Source organism: Canis lupus, chromosome 37 (genome assembly GCF_048164855.1).
Source record: "Canis lupus baileyi chromosome 37, mCanLup2.hap1, whole genome shotgun sequence".
Lineage (NCBI taxonomy): Eukaryota > Metazoa > Chordata > Mammalia > Carnivora > Canidae > Canis > Canis lupus.
The window spans coordinates 21,489,578-21,502,443 of record NC_132874.1 but is presented as its reverse complement, the minus strand read 5'-3'; the positions used below and the strand labels follow the sequence as shown (position 1 = coordinate 21,502,443).

Here is a 12,866-nt window from a genome sequence, read left to right as displayed (position 1 = left end):
AACATTTGACTGAGCCACCCAGGTGCCCCCAACTATTTGTTTTAAAGTCTTTTTTTGCCTCATTTGGAATAGGCATTCCAGGTCTCTCTTGGTTATTGTTTATGTACCATGTGTCTTTCCCAGTCTCTTAACCTTTTCATGTCTTTGTATATAAAGTGTTTCTCATACAGGTAGCATAGAGTTAAACCAGGTCGTTTTATCCTTTCTGCCAAGCTCTGCCTTTTAAATTGAGTGTTTGTAATTACTGATATCTCACACCTTTTTTTCTCCCTCCGTTACTCCATTATTGCCTTCTTTATTCATGTTATATAGGTTTTGTCTAATGTACCATTTTAATTCCTTTATTGTTTTTTACGATATACTTTTAGCTTTTTTCATAGTTGTTGCCTTTACATTTTAATCTAGGAAAATGTTAAGTTCGGTAGTATATAAAAACTTTACTCTTGAATAACATTGTTCTCTCTTCTCTCCTTTGTGCTGTAACTGTCATACAAAATTCATCATTTTCGTTTATAATGCCCATCAATACAGATTTATTATTATTGCTTTGTGTACTTGCCTTTTAAATTAGATAAGAGAAAGAGAATTGTGAACTGAAAAACATTTACCCTGTTTTTTTATAACTACCTTTTCATTTGCCTTTGCCGCTATCTTTTATTTCTTTGTGTGGATTTCAGTTACTATCTAGTGTTCTCTCATTTTAGCTTGAAGAACTCCCTTTAGTATTGTAAAATAGGTCAGCTAGGCACTGAATCTCTGTTTTTGTTTATCTGGGAATGTCTTAATTTCTCCTTCATTTTCAAGTTTAATTATGCTAGATATCAAATTCTTGGTTGACAGTCTTTTTTCTTTCATTACTTTATATATTTATTCCACTGCCTTCTGACCTCCATAATTTCCACTGAGAATTAAGCTGTTAATCTTATCACAGGTCCTTGAACATAACATGTTGGTTCTCTCTTCCTGCTTTCAAGATTATTTTTCTTTATCCTTCAACAATTTCATTATGATTTGCCTAGGCAAGGATCTCTTTATTTTGTTTGGAATTCCTTGAGCTTCTTCGGTATACAGAGTAATGTTTTCCTTTAAATTTTGGAAGTTTCTGGCCATTATTTCTTCAAATATTTTTTCTGCCTCCGTCTTCTCCTTTTAAGACTCCCATAATGTGTGTTACTATACTTAAGGATGTCCCAGCATCTCTGAAGTTCTGTTCTCTTTCTTCATTTTTTTTTATCCTGTTCCTCAGACTAGATAATCTAAATTGACCTATCTTTGGTGATTATTTCTTCTGCCAGTCCATTTCTGCTCTTGAGCTGGTCTAGTGATTTTTTTCACATCAATTATTGTACTTTTTAACTCAAGAATTTCTATTTTTTAAAGTAATCTATTTTGAGATGCCTGGGTGGCTCAGGTCATGATCCCAGGGTCTGGGGATTGAGTCCCACAGTGGGCTCACCACAGGGAGCCTGCTTTTCCCTCTGCCTATGTTTGTGCCTCTCTCTCTGTCTCTCATGAATAAATAAATAAAATATTTTATAAAATAAAATAGTCTATCTTTATTGATACTATTTGATAAGGCATTTTTCTCATACTTCCCTTTAGATCCTTTGACATTATTTTCTATTGTTCTTGAACATATTTGAAATAGCTAATTAATGTGTTTGTTAAGTTTAGTGTCTGGGCTTCTTCAAGTGAGTTTCTGTTGACTTCTTTTTTCATTATGGTATGGGTCATGTTTCCTTGTATCTTTGCATGTCTTGTGACTTGTTAAAAACAGGACTTTTAGAGCACTTGGGTGAGTCTCCCCATTCATGCTCTCTCACTCTCAAAATGAGAATAAGTAAAATCTTAAACACACACACACACACACACACACACACACACACAGTACATTTAAAAGAATATGGCAACTCTGGAAATCAGATTCTTCCCTTCACCAAGGTTTGTTGTTGTTTCGAGTTTTAACACTTGACTTTTTCTTACAGTTTCTGTGTCTTTACTGGAATGCCCCATTTGTTCATGCAAGTTGTCTACCTTTTCTAGTAGGTTCTTTCACATGTATCTTAGTTATTTTAATGTCTCTATATTGATAGTACCATTATCTCCGTCATCTCGGAGTCTGTTTTTTTTTTATTGCTTTGTTTCTTGACTATAAGTTATTTTTACCTTGATCTTTGTGTATTTTATAATTTTTTATTGAATGCTGGACATCTTGTAAAAATAGGAAAGACTGAGATAAATAATATGTATACCTAAAAATGAGCATGGTTCTTCTCAGGCAGCTAGTGTAGGGGATGAGTCTGTCATTCTAGCCAGGAATTGAGCTGGGTTTGTGTTTTGCCTTGCTGTGGTTCCTGGAAGGGTTTTCTCAGTGTCCTTGTAAGCTTTCAGTTGTCTCTATCTGCCTGAGTCATAGAGGATTTCTCTCTCCATGCTTTTGCCCCTCTCCTAGAGGAAGACTTCTATTGACTTTTTACTCAGTTCTTGCTAGGCTGTTGTAGGAAAGTGCAAGGTGAAGGGGGAACAGGACGGTTCCTTCTGTTTGGAGTAGAAATTTGGTTATGCTCTACAAGTATCTAAGGTATATAGTATCTTCCTTTAGTATCTAGAATTTGAAATTAATGGCCATGTACTATTAAAATGAAATAGAAAAATTAGATTATCATTGATTCACTATGTCACTAAAGCAATAGTTGCAGAAACTAGTTGGTCCTAAAAGTCAAGGTAAACATTATGAAGAAAAGTGTTGAGAGAGTTCAGTTCTACGTCAAGTAAGACAGAATCATTATTGCAGGAAATAAAATTCTTATGGATATAATAAATAATAAGATTCCACTGTTGGCGAATTATACCTTGTAGATAGTTGTCATCCTTATATTGTGTTTGTTTTTCTTGTCAATCCTTCTGTATTCTCAGCACTAAAGAGGAAGGTAAGTCTCGTTATCTTCTGTTCTGGTTTTTTGGTACTTTAAGGAGACATTATAGTGTAGAGATTTTCAGTAAGTTTTTTTTCTTTCTGATATTTGACTTACTATCAAAGCTATTAATGAGAAAATAAAATATACTGCATTTAAAGTATCGCCTATCTTACTGGATTTATTTTTGAACTTATCCTGATATGCTTAGTAGATATCCTGATATCCTTAGCTTATAGGATTTATATTACTAGTAATTTTTCATTTTTTTGTTTTGGTTTGTCATAGTACAATTAAACTTTAATAGCTTGAATTTGCATTTGTAATTAAAGATTGATCATGCTTAAATAAAGTTTTCCATCAGTCTCTTCAAATAACATACTTCACTTTTAAGGGTTTCAGTTTCCTCGGTGTTCTTAACTTTGATTCTAAAATGTTGGTTGCTAATAGCTTTGTAACTGTGTTATCACCATATGTGTTGAAAAGCTGAGTAAAGATGGATGCTTAAATTTCTTTGGGTCTATTAAGGACTTCATTGCTTTTCTAGATATGGGAATCCAAATCCCTTTAGAGTTTAATGCTCTCTGCGGAACTCAAAATGAAGATTAAAATTGACAGAGGATTCTTCTCCATATAATAATGCTGCAGAGTACTGACCTTTATGCGTCAGAACTTTAAAACGTGGACAAGGGCATTTGATTGTCTTTAGTTACACTCTGAACTGACCGTATATGTTTGCATAGTTCACAGTGACATTGCTTATTGGAGTGTTTCTGTTCTAAAAAACAAAAATCCGTAAATTCTTTTTTTCTCCTACTGTCAGAATGTCATTCAGCAGACTTAGTGACCTTAGTAACAAGGTTAGTGGTCAGAACCAGAGGCACAAGCTTGATGAGGCCTGGACCCTAGCCACAGGGAAGCATGTGACCTGTATATGGACACCTAAACTGCAAGATTGGCTAGCAGAAAACAATTTCTGGCCATAAAAAGAAACAAGTGATATATTTTATGAGGGTTTTGTCTCTAAACTATGCCTCATAATTGGCCATGGATCTTTGTGCGATTTATCTGTGATTATATTAACTCCTCTTCAATATGTAAAGGATTTTACATCCTTGTCTTCTCTGGTTTCCAATCTCAGGAAAACAAACAAAAATAGAAAATAGCACTGAAGTGGAAGTAATCACCATCCAGTCCATGATTTGGATCTTCTCCAAGAGTTTGATTATAATTACTAATTAAACACATTCTAACTAATTTAGGAAAATATTAAATATAATTTCAAAAAGCAAACATGAAATTATCAGATGATCCATTTGTATATAAACAGATACAGATGTTTCTATATAATCCATAGAATTATCAATTCCACCTCTAGCTGGAGTATCCAAAGAATTGAAAGCAGGGACTCAAATATTTGTACATTTATGTTCATAGTGGCATTATTCACAGTAGCCAAAAGGTTGGAAACAACTCAGAAATATCCACTGATGGATGAATGGATAAACAAAATGTGGCTTAGCACAATGGAATGTTATTCAGCCTTAGAAATGATATTCTAACGCAGGCTCCAACATGGGTGCAGGCTACCACATGGGTGAGCCTTGAAGACATTATTCTTACTGAAATAAGGCAGAAAGGACAGATTCGTACGATTTTGTGTATGTGAGGTATCTAGGATGGTCCAGTTCATTGACACAAAAAGTAGAATGATGGTGTTGGGGAACGGCGAGTTCTTGTGTAATGAGTTCAGAGTTTTGGTTTGGGAAGATGCAAAGAGTTCTGAGAGCGGTAGTAGTGATGGTTGCACAGTGTGAACATACTTCATGCTCTTAAAAACGGTTAAAATGGTAAATTTATAATATGTCCACGATTAAAGAAAAAAGCATATTCTAGATTCTGTTTGCTAATATTTTATTTAAGCCTTTTGCAAAAGATCTCGAGAGATACACAAAAGCAAAGAAGTTTGAGGTGGTAACGTGCAGTTGAGGTTTAAGAGGAGCTCGTCCCGTGCCGTGGGGCAGGTGGTGCGGGTGGAAGGCGTGTGGGTGCGACCTGCGGGGGAGGCCCCGTCTGGGGCGTGTTTCTGTCTGCGTGAGCCCCGAGTCCACGTGGCAGGGGACAGACTAGATGAGCTCTGGGACCAGGCCGACGTGATGGCCCTGGACTGTAATTTTCTGAAGCACAAAGCCCGCCGCTGTCCTGTGGAGGCAGAACTGCGTGCGGGGTCCTGGGTCGCCGTGTGAGCAGTCGGGTGCCGCCGGCCCCTCGGCAGCTCCGGCCGGTACTCGGGGTAAGAGCCGGGGCCGTGAAAGCCAAGTGGCGAAGCCAGGCTCTTCGCCTAATTCTGGGCCAGGTGTTTGTTCTGATGGCCACAGTGGCACGGCGCGTCCCCACCCGGCCCGGCAGCCCCGTGGTGGGCAGAGCCCGCAGGGGACGCGCTCCAGCCCGAAGGCCGCAGGGAGGGCGCGTTCGCCCGGGGCCCCTTCCTCGCGTCCTCCCCGCGGGACGGGCAGGCCCGGTGGTGACTGCGTCCACAGGCCTGGACTCGGCGAGCTTCTCGCCCCGTCCGCGGGAGGCCATCCCTTCCACCCCTTCCACCCACCTTCCCTCCACCCGAGCCAGAAGTAACGTGGCCGCTCCAGCTGGAGCCCTTACAACTGAGCAAGCAGTTGACTGGACGTGTGTTGGGACTTATTCCAGCCCCTGAGGTCTTTTTCCCCCCCCCAACTGGCTAAGAATACATTTCTGGCCCCTGGAAGGTCTGTCACGGTCCTCTTTTCCTAGGCTGGATGTTTAGGTGTTAGAGGCAGGTGGGTGAGCTGACCCCCTGTCTTCCTCCTCTGTTGCCTCCAGCATTCAATCCATTTTCTTTTTAACTTATGTTTAACTTGGTATAACCCTTAAAAGGCTGATTTCAACCAATTCTTTTCCAACTTTTATTTCTTTATTCATGAGAGACACACAGAGAGAGAGGCAGAGACACAGGCAGAGGGAGAAGCAGGCTCCATGCAGGGAGCCCAACGCTGGACTCGATCCCGGGTCTCCAGCCAGGATCAGGCCCTGGGCTGAAGGCAGGCGCCAAACCGCTAAGCCACCCAGGGATCCCCTAACTAAAGTTTACTTAAAGTTCCACAGCCTTGTGGTGCCTGGGTGGCTCAGTTAAACATCTGCCTGATTCAGCTCAGGTCGTGATCCTGGAGTCCTGGGATCAAGCCCTGCATCAGACTCCCTCAACAGGAGTCTGCTTCTCCCTCGTCCCACCCTCTCAAATAAATACAATCTTTAAAAAATAATAATAAAATCACTTAGTCTCGATTGCTACTTTTTATCTCAATATTTTTCTCTTTAAGTCTTCTCATTGCTTTTTCATACCTAATATTTTTAGATTGGTTCTTTCTGAAAGTTAATAATTACACAGGGTGATTTTAATTGAAGAAACCACAGCTTATGTTCTATTTTCTGTTGATTTTCAAAATGCTTCCTAATTCTGTGTACTCTGGGTTTTTTTTAACTAACTCATTTCACAGTTTTCCATTTGTCTGTTTTGAGTATATTCCTAGCATTCATGAGTTATTTAGTAGTTTCAAGGAAATAATTTGTATGCTTCATGGACTAAAATGGCTTTTATGCAGGCTCCATTCTTAAGTATTCTTTTGCTCTTTAGAGAATGAGTTGTTTGGAGTATGTTTCTCTGAGTGCTAATACTGTGCCAGTAGCCACTCGGTACAGTTTAGGAACCCACTCAGCCAGCTAGCGTGGTTGCAGCTCACATTAAACATCTTGGATGCATATGGTTGTGCCTGGACCCTGGAGCAAAGTGCCTGATTAATTCTTAAGAGATAATGTCAGAGATGCAAAAGAGACCGAACTTATGGAAAACCTTAATTATTCATCTGATCAGTTTTGGTTTAAGTTTGAATTTTTTGGTTATAAGGAACACTTGAGTAAAAAAGGTTCGAAGAAAGTTATTGTGGCAATAAGAGTTGTCGTGGCTACTGTGCAGTAGCACAGTAGAAACCAGAGGAGCAGTGAGGTTAATGGAGTGGTCACAGTATAGAATAGTCACTATGAAAATCAGGCAAATCAAGAGAAGAGTGCAGAGGCAGCTAAGAAGGGGTTAACAAACTGGATGGAGTGTGCAGGGTCCTAAATCATCTGTCCCCTCTTCCCATTTCCAAGGGAGGGAAGACGTGACACCCAGAGGCCTCTGACCCCGCAGGTCTCTAGCCATAGTCAGGACAGTGACCCAGTGTTTGCCGCGCAGAGTGACAGCAGGCCAGGGAAGGGGAGACCTTGATGATGCTGTTGAGAAAGCAGAAGACATGCAGATCAGAGTGGTGGCATTTGGGTCTCAGATTTATTCATTTATCAGATACTGAGGTCCAGGCACAGAGGTGTCCTCAGGGGAGTCGGCTCCTTACAGCCCAGTGCAACAAGTGCCGGAGGGTTCAAGTGACACCAACACCAGGTTGGTGCGTCAGGAAGACCCCTGGGAAGGCCGTGTCCAGAAACACTACTCAGCCTTTCTCTCTGGATGAGTGTTGCATGCACAGCTGCTTGGCAGTCTAAGCAGCCTTCTCAAACTCCTCCAGCAGAGGAGTCCACAGTAAGACACACTTTAATCTGCTGGCCCCGGGTCCTGCTGGCCACCATCTCTGGTTTCTCCTAGTCTTCTCTAAATAAAGGAATACTGATTGGTATCCCCGAAAGAGATTTTGGTCCCAGAGCTTGCAAAGCACTGTTGTGTAAGCAGGGAAAGGTGACACAGCACTCACCTGCCTGTCCACCCCCAAAGAACCCCAGAGCTGATGATGAGTCTAGGTGCAGGGTAGCCACTGAAATGATTAGAAGAAAAGGACCTTCGAATCTAGACCCAGAGTGGATAACAATTGCTGCAACAGCTGGAATAGGAAGGCACCTGCCTCAGGCTTTAAGATCATAGACTGACTCTGGCAGGTTCACCTGGCCTGCGCAGAGCATTGCTGTGGTTTCCAGCACATTTATGGAAAGTGTGCGCTAGTCACTGAGGATAGTCTGGCCTTCCCTCTCATTTGCTGTGCCACTGTACCATCTTGGGGTCCAGAGGCTGGAGCCACAGGACCTAATGACTAGAATACGTGGTCCGGGCCAGGGAGGCAGAGATGTCCAATGCATCCACAGCATAGCCAAGCATTGGGAATGGACAGGACAGGGGAGATGTATTTATACAGCAGAAACTGGACAGATTTATTCTTTTTTTTTTTTTAAGATTTTATTTACTTATTTGAGAGAGCATGAGGGGAGTGGGGAGCAGAGGGAGAGGGTAAAGCAGATTCCATGCTGAGTACAGAGCCCAATCTCAGGCTGATCCCATCACCCCATGATCGTAGAGTTGGACACTTAACTGACTGAGCCACCCAGGTGCCCGCAGACTTAGTCTTAATGATAGCAATTCTTATATTTCAATTTGATTACATGTCTTAAGTAATTTACATTTCTGAATTAGGGTTTGTCCTAATACAGTGTACAAAAATAAAGCACCCCCAAGCACAGCACTCAGGGGCCTCAGTGGTGATATAAAAGTGAGCTTGCACTGGATGTCTGAATCCCAAATCCTGAGCTGTAGGTGGTCATCAGGCACATCTTACCAGCTGTGGGGGGACATGCCCTTTGGGCTAATCCTGAGGGACCTACCAGGGAAAGTCTAGGTGGGCTGGGAGTCACAGGCCAACAAGTGTTGACAGATTCTAAAGACCATTTGCACTCTCCTAACCCTCCTGCAGGGTGACAGATGGGGCCTCCGTGTTTCCCTTGACTGTCGTGGCCAGTGATGTGGTCTGAAGGGAAGAGGAGAAGCTCCTCTGCACATCAAGGGTGGCGGTGATTGCATTTGAGGTACCATTGCCCTTAAACACAGGTCTCTTGGGGAGGATTGTGGTGGTAGGTGTTGCCCTTTGAAACAAAAAGGGATATAATTAGCTTGAAAGTGATCATGAAGCTCTAAAGTCAGATTTGTGGGTAGAAAGAGAGATTTGGGGGCAACCTGCTGTGGAGAACAAAGGACTGATCCACAGAGAAAGCAAAGCCCACTTAAGGACTTTGGAACACACACACACAGAGCACTCTGCTCTCTCCAGTTGTTGGGAGAATCTTCCTTCGGCTCCAGAAGCCTAGGGGCCCTTTGCCATGGAAGCCCACTCCGTTAGGGTGGGGACTGCAGCATCCAGGCACTGTGCGGTGGCATTTGGGTGGAGCCCCTGCTTGACATAGGGAGTTTCTCCAGGAAGGATTGGGCTGATGAATACCAAAGAGCTCTCTGAATCTGGAGTTTGATTGTACGCATTTCCATCCTAATTCCCCATTGAGCAGTTGCTTGTTGGTTTATGTACGGCCTCTTGAAGCAAATCATTAGTTAGATGGTTTTATTTTTAAGGCCAGGTCTAAAACGTGGCTGTGAATAAATTCTTTCTTGACTCCGGCAAAAAGAATGACTTTGATACTGAGCAGTGGAAAGAAAACTTACAGCCAGTTCTGCTATAATGCGACGTATGCACTCCTGAAAATTACTGCACTATGCAAAATCATGCACTAAAAACCATGAGCTTAGGTGGGAAACGGATAGGAGCCCGGCACTCAAAAACCATGTCATTGGCATATTTAAAAATAAGAAAGGTCCCTAATAAGAAGGGTACTACAGTTTGGCATATTAAATGTTTAAGAAAAACAAATACTACAATAAATGTGGTTCTTTATCATGAAAGAGGCATGCAGTTTGCTGGTGGAAGTGGGCGTGCGAAGGGTTATAGCTTGTGAGGCTGTGGAAGGAGCATCTGAAACCCGGGGTGGCTGGTGGCAGTGTGTGTTTTGTGTCTTTCTGCCCAACTAGAGTCACCTGAGTTGTGGTTGTGTGTTCACCAACTCTCTCCAGACAAAATTAGGCATAAAGAGAACATGAAATTTGCAGCATGCTCAAAATTGTTACTTGTATATCAGTCGTGTTGGAGCAAAAACCCTTTAGCAGCACTGACCATATATTATTGTCTTTTATGAAGACAGCTCAGGATAAGCATATATAGCCTTAGACCCAGGGATCCCTACACACAGGGACCTGTATTTGAAGGAATTGGAGCAGAGAGACTTTTATAATTCTTTATAAAGGGTTCAATCATTTAACATGTTATGGAAAAAAGGGATACTGTGTTTAAAGCCTCCCTTTTACTTCCACATTCATTCAGAAAGTTCTCTGCTAATAAATTCAGTTTGCAGATTATATAATCTCAATAAAGCCATAAGCTCTCTATGGTTAAATAGGATTAGGGTTGGTCGGTGTGGAGGATGTTTTGAAATGTTAAACTTTATAAAGGATGGTTAATAATTCTATCAACACTGTAGTGTTTGCTCTGTAACTTTAGACTAAAGAAAGTAACAGCTGGTTTTGAACTTTTCTTACGGCTCAGACCCATACTGCCTTGACAACATATTAATTTACCAGCTTTTGATTAAACAACCCTACGCTAAAGTACACTTCGAAAAATACCAATAAATCTTTACCTATTTAAAAATAGTACCCCAGAAATTTTTGTCTGGTTTTTGGCTGCTATAGTCTGTTTCCAAGTGGTTTTTACCCTGACATTGGTAGTATAGTGTAGAAGTTTACAAAATACCAAGAATATTTTAAAAATCACCCATAACTCCGTCACTGAGAGAGAGCCATTAATAACATTTTTATGTATTTCCATTTCTAATAAACTCATACATATGCATTGTTGATTACACTGTATATACTACTTTTGAGATCTTTCATTTTCATTTCTGTACTGTATAATTTTGGGAGTAACAAAGTAAAAGAATACAAGCTTGGGAGATCTGCAGACACAGCCCCACTTTCAGACGTCCCCAGTAGTTTTAAATTAGATTTATGTTAAAAGCTTGGCATATGTAACATATCATGTAATAAATGGTAGCCGTTGTGACACACTTAGACCTGGGTGTTAACAGTGTGAACATCCCAGTAATGGCTGCTTCCTATGTGTCAAGATGTATCTCGTTGGTCATTTAACCATTTCCTTACTATTAAGGTTAGGCCTCTTTACAGTTTTTCCATTTTAAAAATAAAGTTATTTGAATACCTTTTTTTTTTTTTTTTTTTTTTTAATTTATGATAGTCACACAGAGAGAGAGAGAGAGGCAGAGACATAGGCAGAGGAAGAAGCAGGCTCCATGCACCGGGAGCCCGACGTGGGATTCGATCCCGGGTCTCCAGGATCGCGCCCTGGGCCAAAGGCAGGCGCCAAACCGCTGCGCCACCCAGGGATCCCCTTGAATACCTTTTATATGTGAAAACATGTCCTCATCTAAAGAAAGAAAGAAAAGAGAAAGAAACAAAAAAATTTCTTTTGTTAGAATTGTAAAAGTGGAATCATAAGGGCAGAGGTTGGTGGATACACCTTACAAAATTGCTAAAAGTGAATCCATTTATGCATGTGTGCTCTTCACCAGCCCTGATTTAATTGTCATTTTTAAAAAGGTTTCCTAATCTGTAGGTAGAAAGGATCGTTTCATTTTTTGTTCGTGAGATCAGTTTTTCATGTTTTGGTGTTTTCATTCCATCAAATGAATTTTCTGTACTCATCTCTCATGTGTGTCTGTGTTTTATTTTGAATAAAGACATAAACAGACGGTTTTAAGAAAATTAATTACTTTGTTTTTCATTACCACTTACTGAATGATCCTTACCGACTTCTTTTTGTCTGTAATGCCATAGATTGTCATCATAGGAACTAGTCCTAGGTTAATTCTAGTCATCTTCTCCTACACTAGCCCCATGTCCTCAAGAGCTATAAATACAGTAATTATCAGGGTGCATTTTGCTCATCATTCTCTTCAAAAAAATTTTAGCTTGTCTTCCAGCCGAATATTAGCCACTGAGGTTGCAATTGGAAGTCTGTTAGAATTAGAATCAAGAAGACAGACCTCTCTATGATATTTGGTGTTAGTAAAATAGAACTGTGGTGTCACGAGTCTTAAGTAAAGTTGGCATGTGGTTTGGTTTCGTGTCATCGGTGTCAAGTCCTGACATCAGAGTTAAATTACCTTCTCCACAAAATGAATCTGGCAGATTTCCTGCTTTCCTCGGAGCCTCAGAGCCTTTTCTTCCGTGCCCAGCCCTGCAGCACTTTTCAGAGGCAGTTCTTCAACTTACTTCTATCTTCCCTCGGTTCTTCTTTGTTTCCATCGTGCCAGACATCGGTCTTGAGAATGCATATTTTTCCAGAAAGTTGTCAATTCCTCGGAGCTACTGTAAGGTATTTATGGAGTGTCCACAAAGTGGTTTTTACTCATTCTGGTTAGGTTGGTGTGAAAGCAGGGGACACGTTTTTGTGAGGAGGCCAGTGACTGCCTCCTGCCTGTAGTCAGTGGAACGTGATGTGCAGCCTGTGCAGGGCCACTTTCCCCCATGTGTTCACACTTCCGAGGCTCCACATTCTTCTGTGCGCTCTCATTTTGCCTGAAGAGCTTCCTTTAGCACTTTCTGTAGAGCAGGTCCGCTGGCTACCAATTTCCTCAGCTTTTGCCTGGAAAAGTTTTTATCTGTCTTTGTGCAGGACGGATAGGCCACAGGTATGCAGTTCGCGTATTTTGTACCCCCCACACTTTAAAGATGCCGTGCCTTCTCCGCCGTGTGCTCTACTTTCAAAGATAAACATGCACTTGCTGTTATGTTGTTCTATCTGTTGGGTCTTTCTCTCTCCGTCTCTGTGCTTTGAAGATTTTCTGTTTGTCACTAGCTTCTGCAGAGTGATTATGATGTGCCTTACTTTTGTTTCCTTTATGTTTATCCTGATTGGTATTTGTTAAGCTTCCAGGGTCGGTGAGCTTCTGGTTTTCATCAGATACGGAAAACTTTGAGCCATTTATTTCTGCAAATGTGTTTTACACACATGCACACACCACATCTTGGGCTCAAGT

The 12,866-nt window shown here is 41.2% G+C and overlaps 1 protein-coding gene across 9 annotated transcripts in view; it reads left to right on the top strand.

Annotated features, from left to right (window-relative positions):
- CDYL (chromodomain Y like) overlaps window positions 1-12,866 on the top strand; it is a 230,733-nt gene that overhangs the window by 193,705 nt on the left and 24,162 nt on the right. Inside the window, exon 1 of one of the 9 annotated variants that reach the window (XM_072814001.1) lies at window positions 8,707-8,792. The exons of the other annotated variants lie outside the window; for them this stretch is intronic. The gene's annotated coding sequence lies outside the window, so the exon portion shown is untranslated. Of the gene's footprint in view, window positions 1-8,706; window positions 8,793-12,866 lie in introns of those variants that run through there. 9 annotated transcript variants of the gene reach the window in all.